This window comes from Drosophila kikkawai, chromosome 3L (assembly GCF_030179895.1).
Source record: "Drosophila kikkawai strain 14028-0561.14 chromosome 3L, DkikHiC1v2, whole genome shotgun sequence".
In the NCBI taxonomy this organism is placed as follows: domain Eukaryota; kingdom Metazoa; phylum Arthropoda; class Insecta; order Diptera; family Drosophilidae; genus Drosophila; species Drosophila kikkawai.
Window position 1 is genome coordinate 12,245,159 of NC_091730.1, and position 9,617 is coordinate 12,254,775.

A 9,617-nucleotide genomic window follows, 5' to 3' on the forward strand; every position below is an offset into this window, starting at 1 on the left:
AGAGTCTGTCAAAAAGCATTCTAAAGATTTTTCGGCTCTCTGGGGTTCAAGAATTTCAGGCTTTCAAGCGACAAAAAAAGCGATAAGACTCTTGGGGGAGTTATCATACAAGTTTATTTTTATTTTTCTAGGTTTTAGACGGAACAAATAACTCCATGTTGGCAAAGAGATAGGGAGTGCAGCCAAAAAGAGGAAATAAAAGTATTTTTCTTAGGGAAGAAGCTTGAACAATTCTATCTACAAAGCAAGTCTGTGAGGAACTTTTATTTAAAACTTATTATAAATTCCACATTTTAAAGAACAAAAGTTAAAGCCATAAATAATTATCCTGAATATAGGCCCTGACCTTTGTGAACGTCCATCATCGTTGAAATTTCTTTATTTGAAGAACCCTCTCCGCACCATCCATCATGTGTCATTGTACGACAAATGCGTGTGGTTGAGGCTGACTTTGTTCGCAAGTTGAAGAGGTTAAGAATGAAGTATCCCCGCCCCTATATCTACCACTACCCCTTTTCTCCTTGCCACCCATTCAACCCTTCAAGCCATTTCAATGCGTGACACTTGAGGGAAACGCAGGAGAAATGGTGAAGGAGCCCCAGTCGAGTGTCTAAATGTCACGTTTAAATTTATGTTGCAGCAACAATAACAATAGCACACACACACACACACACACACAGAGGGGAAGGAAAAAATAAAGAGAACCCTCCGAAAAAAAATATGCAGCGTAAACAAAAACAGTTATGACAACAATAGAAACAACAAACAGCCAAGAACTATGACAACTCGACAACAGCAACAGCAACAAATGGCAGCAACAACAATTACTGACACAGCACAGAAGGCGAAATGCTGCCGTGTGTCACCGGGACAGTGAGCGCCAAGGGGTTAAGGGGGAGGGAGCCGAATGAGATGCGGGTGCAACTGTCACCAAAACAATGTTAACCAAAATGGCAGAAAAAAAGAGGATCCAATTCTAGGGGATGGCTGCGAGAAAAAACATTTCGAGTAAAAAGATGAAAACCAACACAAAAAAAAAAACACAAAAAATGATTGGAATACATTAGAAATTGTCTCTATTGTTTTTGGGATTCATGGGGCGGAGGGGCGGTGGGGAAGTTAGACGAATGCAAATGGAAAAAGAGTTTACAATATCAGGAGATGGCACACAATATGCAGCCGGAAAATAAATCCCTTCTATGAGGTTCCATGATTTAGCCAGTTTTCATATACATTTTTTGGTAAGAAAAGAAGCTTTTAAAAGGTTAGACATTTAAATTAAAATTAAGATTTCTTTTAAACCAACTAAAACTGTTTAAAATGTATCTTAAAAGTTATTTAATAAAGTAGGTCAGACATGTAAATAAATAAAATACGAAAAGCTCAGGCAAACAATGAATTCTTCTTCCCTTCCAAAATGTTTTAAAAATGTAATTAACTCAAAATCCTTCCTTCAATCACTTAAATTTCGTTAAGATAAATTCACCAACTCTCTCCCAACCGCAAATGCAATTTCTAGAAGCATTTTCCCAGACTCTGAAAACTAAATGTTCGCCGGAAATATAACATATTTAGCCATTTTCGGGGAAAGCAGAAAACTTTTTGCCCCAAAATTCGTATCAAATTTCGTGTGCTACTGGTGGAAATTTTTGCCAAGAATATTTCTTAATTTTGCAACAATTTTCTGCACAATTGCGCTTTCGGTTGCTGGCTTAAGTATTAAATGTCCGGCATTTCCATGAGGGGCGTGCTGCCACCCCCCCACAGCCATTAGCCTTATGTTTATATCATTAACAAAGTTATTTGAAACTCAACTACTCTAATTATTTTTACGTTGCTTTTGCGGCTTCTGGGGAGAGGGCGAGAGGAGAATGGAAAATCATTTCATTGTGGAAAAATTCCGGAATGCGGGGATCCACGAGTGCGTTTTACATGAGAATGCTGTCTTAACATGGCCAAAAACAAGAGCAACATGGCGTTGTGCGGTCTGATTCTGATTCTGTTTCTGGGGTTCTTTCATTATTATTTGCATTATTTTTTCCTGTTTTTCTTATGCTTTTTTTATACATTTTTTTATGCTGTTTTCCTTTGCTATAGCTGCAGCGCCCTTGTGGCTGAGCTTGCGATTCAGCTGTGCATTGTTGCTGGCATATTATTTTGCACGCTCGTTGCCACACACAACTGCAACTAGAATGGCAGACCGCAATGAGAAAAAATGTTTTCATATTTATTTGCCGCCTGCCACCCACTCGGCCTCCCCACAGGACTCGCATAACTCTACTCAAGTATGCAACTTTATCATTTTGATTTAAATGTTTTGCCGCTGCTCTTGTCTGCCGTTCTGTGACATGCATGTTGCTCCTCCTAACCCGGACTCTGAGCTCCCAGCTCCCAGCTCCTGGCTCCTAGCTCGGTGAGTAGGCGACAAGCAGTAAAAATTGCATTGTTGTTTAGGTTTGCCAGCTTATTCAGCGCGGCGTTTGCGTGATTTTATGAAAGGATTCGCTTTTCCCCCTCAGTCTGTGTTTTTGTGTATTTGTTTTTGTTTTGTTTTCTGTGAGAGTATTTGTAAATAAAACAAAAAATAGTAAGGAGAATTATAAATGACCGAGCAAAGCCAAAGTGAATTATATGGCTAAGCAACGGAGACAAAATGTGAAGCCACTTGATGAACTATGACACGGATGACTGAGAAATGAAGACTATTTCGGCAGCCTTTGTTGATATTTTCCTAACGAATTATATTTCGTTTTTAATTGGGCGAAAATATTAGAGTTTAATTGGAGCAATGAAGCAAGGCTAAAATATTTTCTAGCCAAGGAAAGAATGTATATATATCAATTTGTAATTAAATTGATTTATGTTTAAATAGATTTTATTCGAATTTTTAGAGACAATCCCTCACAGAGTAAGAATGTGAGGGAATTTAAGGTAAATAAAATACAAACAATTAAATTTATTATTATATAAATAAAGCAGGATTTCTTAAAGACAATTATTACTTTCACATATTGTAAATTCTTTCAAGCAAACAATTAAAAACATAATTGCAGAAAAGGACATTTGCTAGAAACAACTGTCACAGAGTAACATAAAACAACATTTAAATAAAATTCCTTTTTAAAAACCAACTGTGACATTTGTGCACACACTAATTGGCTTGGATCTCGGCCTTTTGACATTGCATAAATTAAGAGAATTTTGCGAATAAAACCCAACCCTTCGGCGTGAAGTGCTGAAATTAATTTAATTAAGTAATTTCACATGTCATTCTGCATATAATTTATGGTTTGCTTATATTTTGAGTTAATTTCAACATTTTTTCGCCATTCATTTTATTGCATTTCCATTTTCGCCTGTCACACGCGCTTGTTTGTGCGAGTTTTTCAAATTGTTTTGATGCTCCGCCGGTCCAGAGTGTATGAATGTGGAAAATTCTTGCCGTCAACAACAATTTTTCTCTCTCCTCCTCTGGTTTGGTTTCCTTTTTTTTTAGCTGCAACTACATGTTTGCAATATTAATTTGCAAAAATAAAACCAAGCGAGGTAAAAAAAAATTCCAGCAAGGAGAAAATGTTTATATTTTTGTTAGATATAATGCCGAGGAGATTTTTTAAATGAGATTGAACTAATAAAGTAAACTAATTAAAGGCTGCGGTTAATTATGAGCGGTGAAAAGTGAGGGGGTTTTGGGGAGATTTTATAAAAGTTGCGGAAATAAATATATTTTTTATTAGAAAAAAATGTTCTAGAGAACTTTCATAATTAACATTCTTTTTCTTTCATTACTCATCTTTGAATTCTTTTAGCATACATCAACACTTTATTGAGCATTCAAGAAATTAATCAAATTCTTGGAATTATATACAGCTTTTTTACACTATTTATATTTTGTTTATTAATTAATTGTTTTTATAATGCGACAATGTTCTCTCCTTTATTCTTTTAATTATAAACCCATTCAGTTCATTAAAAATAAAATATAATAATTGATAACTTAACTATCATAGTACTCTTCACATAAAAAATAAGCCCTTATAAATGCTTTTAGTTAGTTAAAAACTAAGAATAATAATTAACAGCTCAAATATAAAATATTTTCATATTTTCTTCAATTAAAATTTGGCAAATATGCCAAAAATAACCCAACTAAAGCCTCTATAATAGGCATTAAAATCGCACTACTGCATTAATTGACCCAAAATTCAGGGCCCGAGGTGATTTGCCCCGAAATTGATCCATTTTATTTGGAGATTATCCAAGTGTTGTACATATCCGCATCCTGTGAAAATATCCGGCAAGGAGCCCCCGGCTATAATAATGAAAATAGGAGCAATGCGCCCATTCAAGTGATTAGCTTGGCAATAACAAGTTTACTTGTTAGTTAGCCGCCGCCTCATGGTTGTCAGCAGTTTTTGGACTCTTAACCCCTTGGTTCTTTCGCTCCTTAACCCTCCGCCTATATGCTGGACCTCCCTCTGTGCGGACATAAATTTCAACTCATTTATCCGGAAATGGGCGTACTGCCAAAGTGAGCAGCAAACAAACAAAATGAGTGGCCATTTAGTTTAGTCTGGGAGCTTAGTAGATGTAGCAGAAAGGACCCCCATGCCGAGATGTCAGCATTGTTTACTGCCAGACAACTTTGTCAGCCAAACTGTCTGCTCTATCAGTCAGTGAGGAGTACTTTATGCAATTAACTAATTCGATGTGCCATGTTTTTGTTGCAGAGCCCTCTTGCTGTTACCTAGAAAAAGTAAGAAATTCAAGGGAGTTTTAGAAGGGCTAGAATCGGGTATAACGACCACGGAATACCCATGAAGCTCATAATATACGATGGAAATCCTTGCCTACTTTTCAGCGAAACATTTTTGTAGTGCTCCTTGTAAAAGGATGTATTTATTTTCCTTAAAAATACCAAAGTCACAATAAATTCCTTGCCTTAAATATTTTAATTTCCATTAAAAAATTAAAATATCCATAAAGTGTTCTCTAAACTAAATATTAGTATTTTTTTGAATGATTTCCTGGCGTTTGTTGTGACCATAAATACCCTGTATACCCTGATACCCTGCCACATTCCAGGTAAAACAAAAACTGAAAAGGAAAAGCTGACAAAAAACGCTGCCCTTAGAAAACACACAATAAAATTTATGTTGTCAAGGGTCAGGGTTTTTCAATCTCTCTCTCTGTGACGCTCTCTTTGCCTTTCAACCGATGCAGCTAAGAGCAGATTGAATGCCAGATTGAAGGACTCTGCTCCTTTAAGAGCGCATTGAATGCAGCAGGAGAGAGCATAAGAGAGCGGAATGCAGTGGCAATGGAACACTGGAGCACTCTTACTGGAAGTAAAGAGCTCTTCTTGCGCTTCGGGCCATCTGCCGAAAGTTGATTCAATTAAAAAGCAACAAATGGAATGACAAACTATGGGCCACCGCCTCCCCCGTGACCCACTCCTCACCCCTCCGGCAGCCCACTTTTAATTGAAAATGCATTTGCTGGAGTTTTCAGCCGTAGCTCCGGCTTGAGCCATTTGCGAAATTCGCCTTGCATACTTTCAGGCAGGGCTTAATTCAAAAAGCAACAAGTACAGTCGCGTGGCAAGCGATTTACGCCGAGTGCCGCTCAAGTGTCAAACTGCTGCTTGTATTGGTGTTTTAATGGTGTTTGTAACGGAGCTTCCATTGGTGTATTTTGTGGTAATTTTATATTTTTATATCCTTGCAGGGATTTACGCAGTGAAGGAGTCATTTCCGAACTTATAAGTGATGTATATTCTTGATCAGCATCAGCAGCTAAATCAATCTATACAAACTTCAGCGTACCGAAGTAAGCTTTTTTTCTTGTTGAAGATAAATTTTAAATAGTTGCTAAATCCCTCAATTTATATTATAAGCATAGTAACATTAACTAATTGCACAAAATTAAAACTTAAAGACTTAAAAATGCTTTATAATATATGCAGATATATATAAAAAGGTTTCCCCTAACCATTTAACTAAATATACTGATAATTCTGGCATAAAATAACCCTCCTTCATTTAAAATAAATCTATTCCTTATTTGCGTCATAAATTCTGCCTCCTTAAGGCATTAATTCAATAACCAATTCTGTTCACTCAATTTTGACAGCTTCACAGGGCGCTTAACTTGCCCGCAACTAATCCCAGTTCACTCCCCCAAGATTACCGCCCCGAGATGATGGGCACCCGTGTCCAGCATCGATGACAGTTGATGATTATTAAAACAAAACCCGAAATTAGGCTGTGCCGAGTGTGAAATGCCTGCAACGGAAATGAGGTTTCGTTCTGATTTACGCAGCCATCAGACGTCGCAACAGGACAGCGCCCACTGTCTCCTTCCGCCTTCCACCTGCAGTCGAAGGACATTAGGAGCCTTGCTGTCGGGTCAGAGCACACTGCGTCTCTGAATCTCCCCCCTTTTGGAAACTTGACACGCATATTTAGTGGCAACAACAAACCTAATTACGCATGTCCAAAAGCGAAGACCACTGCAGAAATCGGGGGGAACTGGCCGAGGGAAATATGAATAGGGTTGGGGAGTTAGGTCAAATTTTCCACAGAATCACAGAGCATTTATGATCGGGCTTCATAATGGACGGGTCCTCACTTCAGCAGGTACGAGCATGTGAGTCCGGAGGGGATGCTTCTTGGCTGGGAATCTGCTCGATGGCTGCCTGTGGATTTCTCGCTTTGCACTTTGATAAGAATAGGTGAAGTCGGGTTGAAATGAAGTTTTAAGCTAGAGAGGGCGATGCCAACTGATTAACCACTAAATTTAAATATAAAATATATAAATATAAAATTTTATTAGTTATATAATTAAATATTTAAGAGACCCTGTGTTGCTTTACTTTAAATTCTACAAAAAAAAAACAGATGAAAGTTAAACCCCCCGAACATCAATTTTTCGTTTATAGTTTATCCGTTTTTCTCGGTCACATCTCAGAGTTGGGAATCTGAAGGCCTTGTTCGCTGCCGCCCTTGAGCCCAGCAGTTGCAACATTTGTCATGAGCAGGGATTTCTCAACCACCTCTGCATCCCAGAGTCCCTGAATTTGCCCCTCGGACACCGCCCTCGTCCTCGCCTCCGCATCCTTGCGCCTGGCCAGTGGCCACCCAGGGGGATAATGGCCGAGTTAGTTGGTTGTGCTCCGAACAGATTTTATGATTGCATCTGTTCCGCTACCAGTTGCCAGTTACCAGAATCAGTAGTAGCTACCAGCTACCAGTTTGGGGCTGTCCAGATCCCCAGACCCATAAGCTATTCCCTGTGTAAAGCAGTCCTGGCTGCGCCCCTAAGTTTTGGCCTTGTGTTTGTACGTTTTGTGCGTCGGTTGTGGTAGCTAAATTAGCTGCGATTAGGCCTAATAGAGCCTGCAGTGCCGGGATTGCGGATTGCAGATGCATTTCCCACTGCACTCCTTCGGCAGTTGAAACTGTTGGATTACTTCTGGGCGTACTAGCACGGAAATCTTATTTACCAATCAGAACAGATAGATGTACTAGTGATATTCCAGGGGCCTAGCCATTAGTAATGATTAAGTTACCATTCGAGTTCGTTATTCCATTGGGGGAAAAGTGCGCCCGAGTGGATTTGATAAATGGTAATGCAGTTATCCCATCAAATGAAGATGCATTCGAACGATGATGGAGGATGATATAGGAAGGAAAAGGGAAATTATAAGCATCAAGTTATATTTTAGGTTGTATTTTAGATACTAAAAGGTCTAGTTAAATAGACATAGCGATATCCCATGAAAGTTAACTTGTTATAATATATTCCTGACATTATAACGACTCTGCTATTTGCCCTTGCTGGTTATCAAATTTCGTAGAATTATCGAATAACATTAGTTGAATCTGAATAATTCAAAAGCTCCCAAAACTCTCTTTCTTGTATATTTACATATGTAAACAAATTCAAAAGGGGGGAAATTACTACAGGAGAAGGCTTTAGAACCAACGTCCATCATGCGGAGTGAATGACCACAGCCGCATGAACTGCTGGCCCACATCCGGCACCACACCCCAGGCTGACCCCAGGCGCCACCCCTTAAACACTTGTCAATCCCAACTATTCATAGTTCTCGCCTGCTGTTGTTCAACAAGGACATGCATAAAATTGACCATGATTTCGTCTGACAAGACATCAAGTTGGTCGAACGGGAGCCGAGGCGGAAGGACAAAGGACCAAAGGGCTGAAGGCCGACACATGTCATCAAATTTGTGGACGGCGCCTATGCGCATGCAACAAATTTTAGCACAGCACAACGGAGAAATATGAAATGGAGGATATTTTGGGTTAGAAAAGGCACTCGAAACAATAATCACAAGTAAAAGGATATTAAATCTTAATAGTCCTTGGGGATAATTAATTATCAGGGTATGCACGAATTAATTATATATTTTAAATCCATTAATAAGCGGCTTAAAATGAAGCTTTAAAATACATAATGTTTTTTATTTTGGCTTTTAATATTAATTTCAATATGTTACAGACCTGAATACATTTATTTAAATGATTTTTGAGAGCCCTAACTAGGTTTGTATTTCTTTTGCTCTCCTGACAAATTGAATCTCACAACTCCGACTTAATTTATTCACTAAGGCTCTTAAACTTTAACTCCCAAAATATGCTTTCTCTTAAAAACTTTTTCCAAGTGCATGAGTGGGAATGAAAACCCGGAGGGGAGACCACCCTGGATCCTAAAAATTCCCACAAGAAGCCGTCCACTGCAGCTGGTAAATTAATTACTTAATTAAATTTATTGACTTGCTTAAGTTAATTTGCGTGCCAAGTGGCTGGACATTTCATTCGATTTACCGCAAAGCCATCTGAAATTAAGATGCGTATGTGTGTGTGGGGCTAAGCCAAATCAATTTCCGCACACATGCAAAAACACACGGGGGGAAATCCTATTACCAATTGTTTAGGCCAATTGCCAGATATGTGGAAAATGAAGAGCCGCAAATTTCATTGTGTTGTGTAGTCTGTGTCGGTGAATTTTGCATTTGGCAGATGACAACGGGCCAAGTGTTGGTTTAGTTGTTGGCCAGGACGAAATATTGAAATGTTTGTTTGATTGAAAAACCCCATCGAATTGATTTTTCACCTCCTGACTAATAACTTTTGCCATAGCCGGAAAAAAGGGCAACGGGGAGTGGCAAACAACAAACAAAGGCTGGCAAATATTTGGGACACGCACAGGACGACGACAACACACAGGAAATTGTTGCATTGAGTTGGTCATATTATGTAAATCACTGCCACTGACAGCAGCTAACCGAAGAGGAGCTCCAAAATATTGTGCAACTTTAACTGTGTGCGAAAACCGAAAACCACTTTGAGCCCAACCCCAACTCATTTGTGGCTAACAAATTTGCATGCATTGACGCATCATCATCATCGCAATGGACAATTCATCTGGCTATCGCCCAGGATATACTATACCATATATGTATATCCCACTTTGCAGGTTTTTTTTTTTTTTTCCTCTCTTTGCCGAGTGTTTGCCACAAGGACGACAAGAGTCTCTGACTGCGATTGCAAATCTTCGGCAAATCAATTGAAGTTGCGGCCAGAACGGGGGAGCA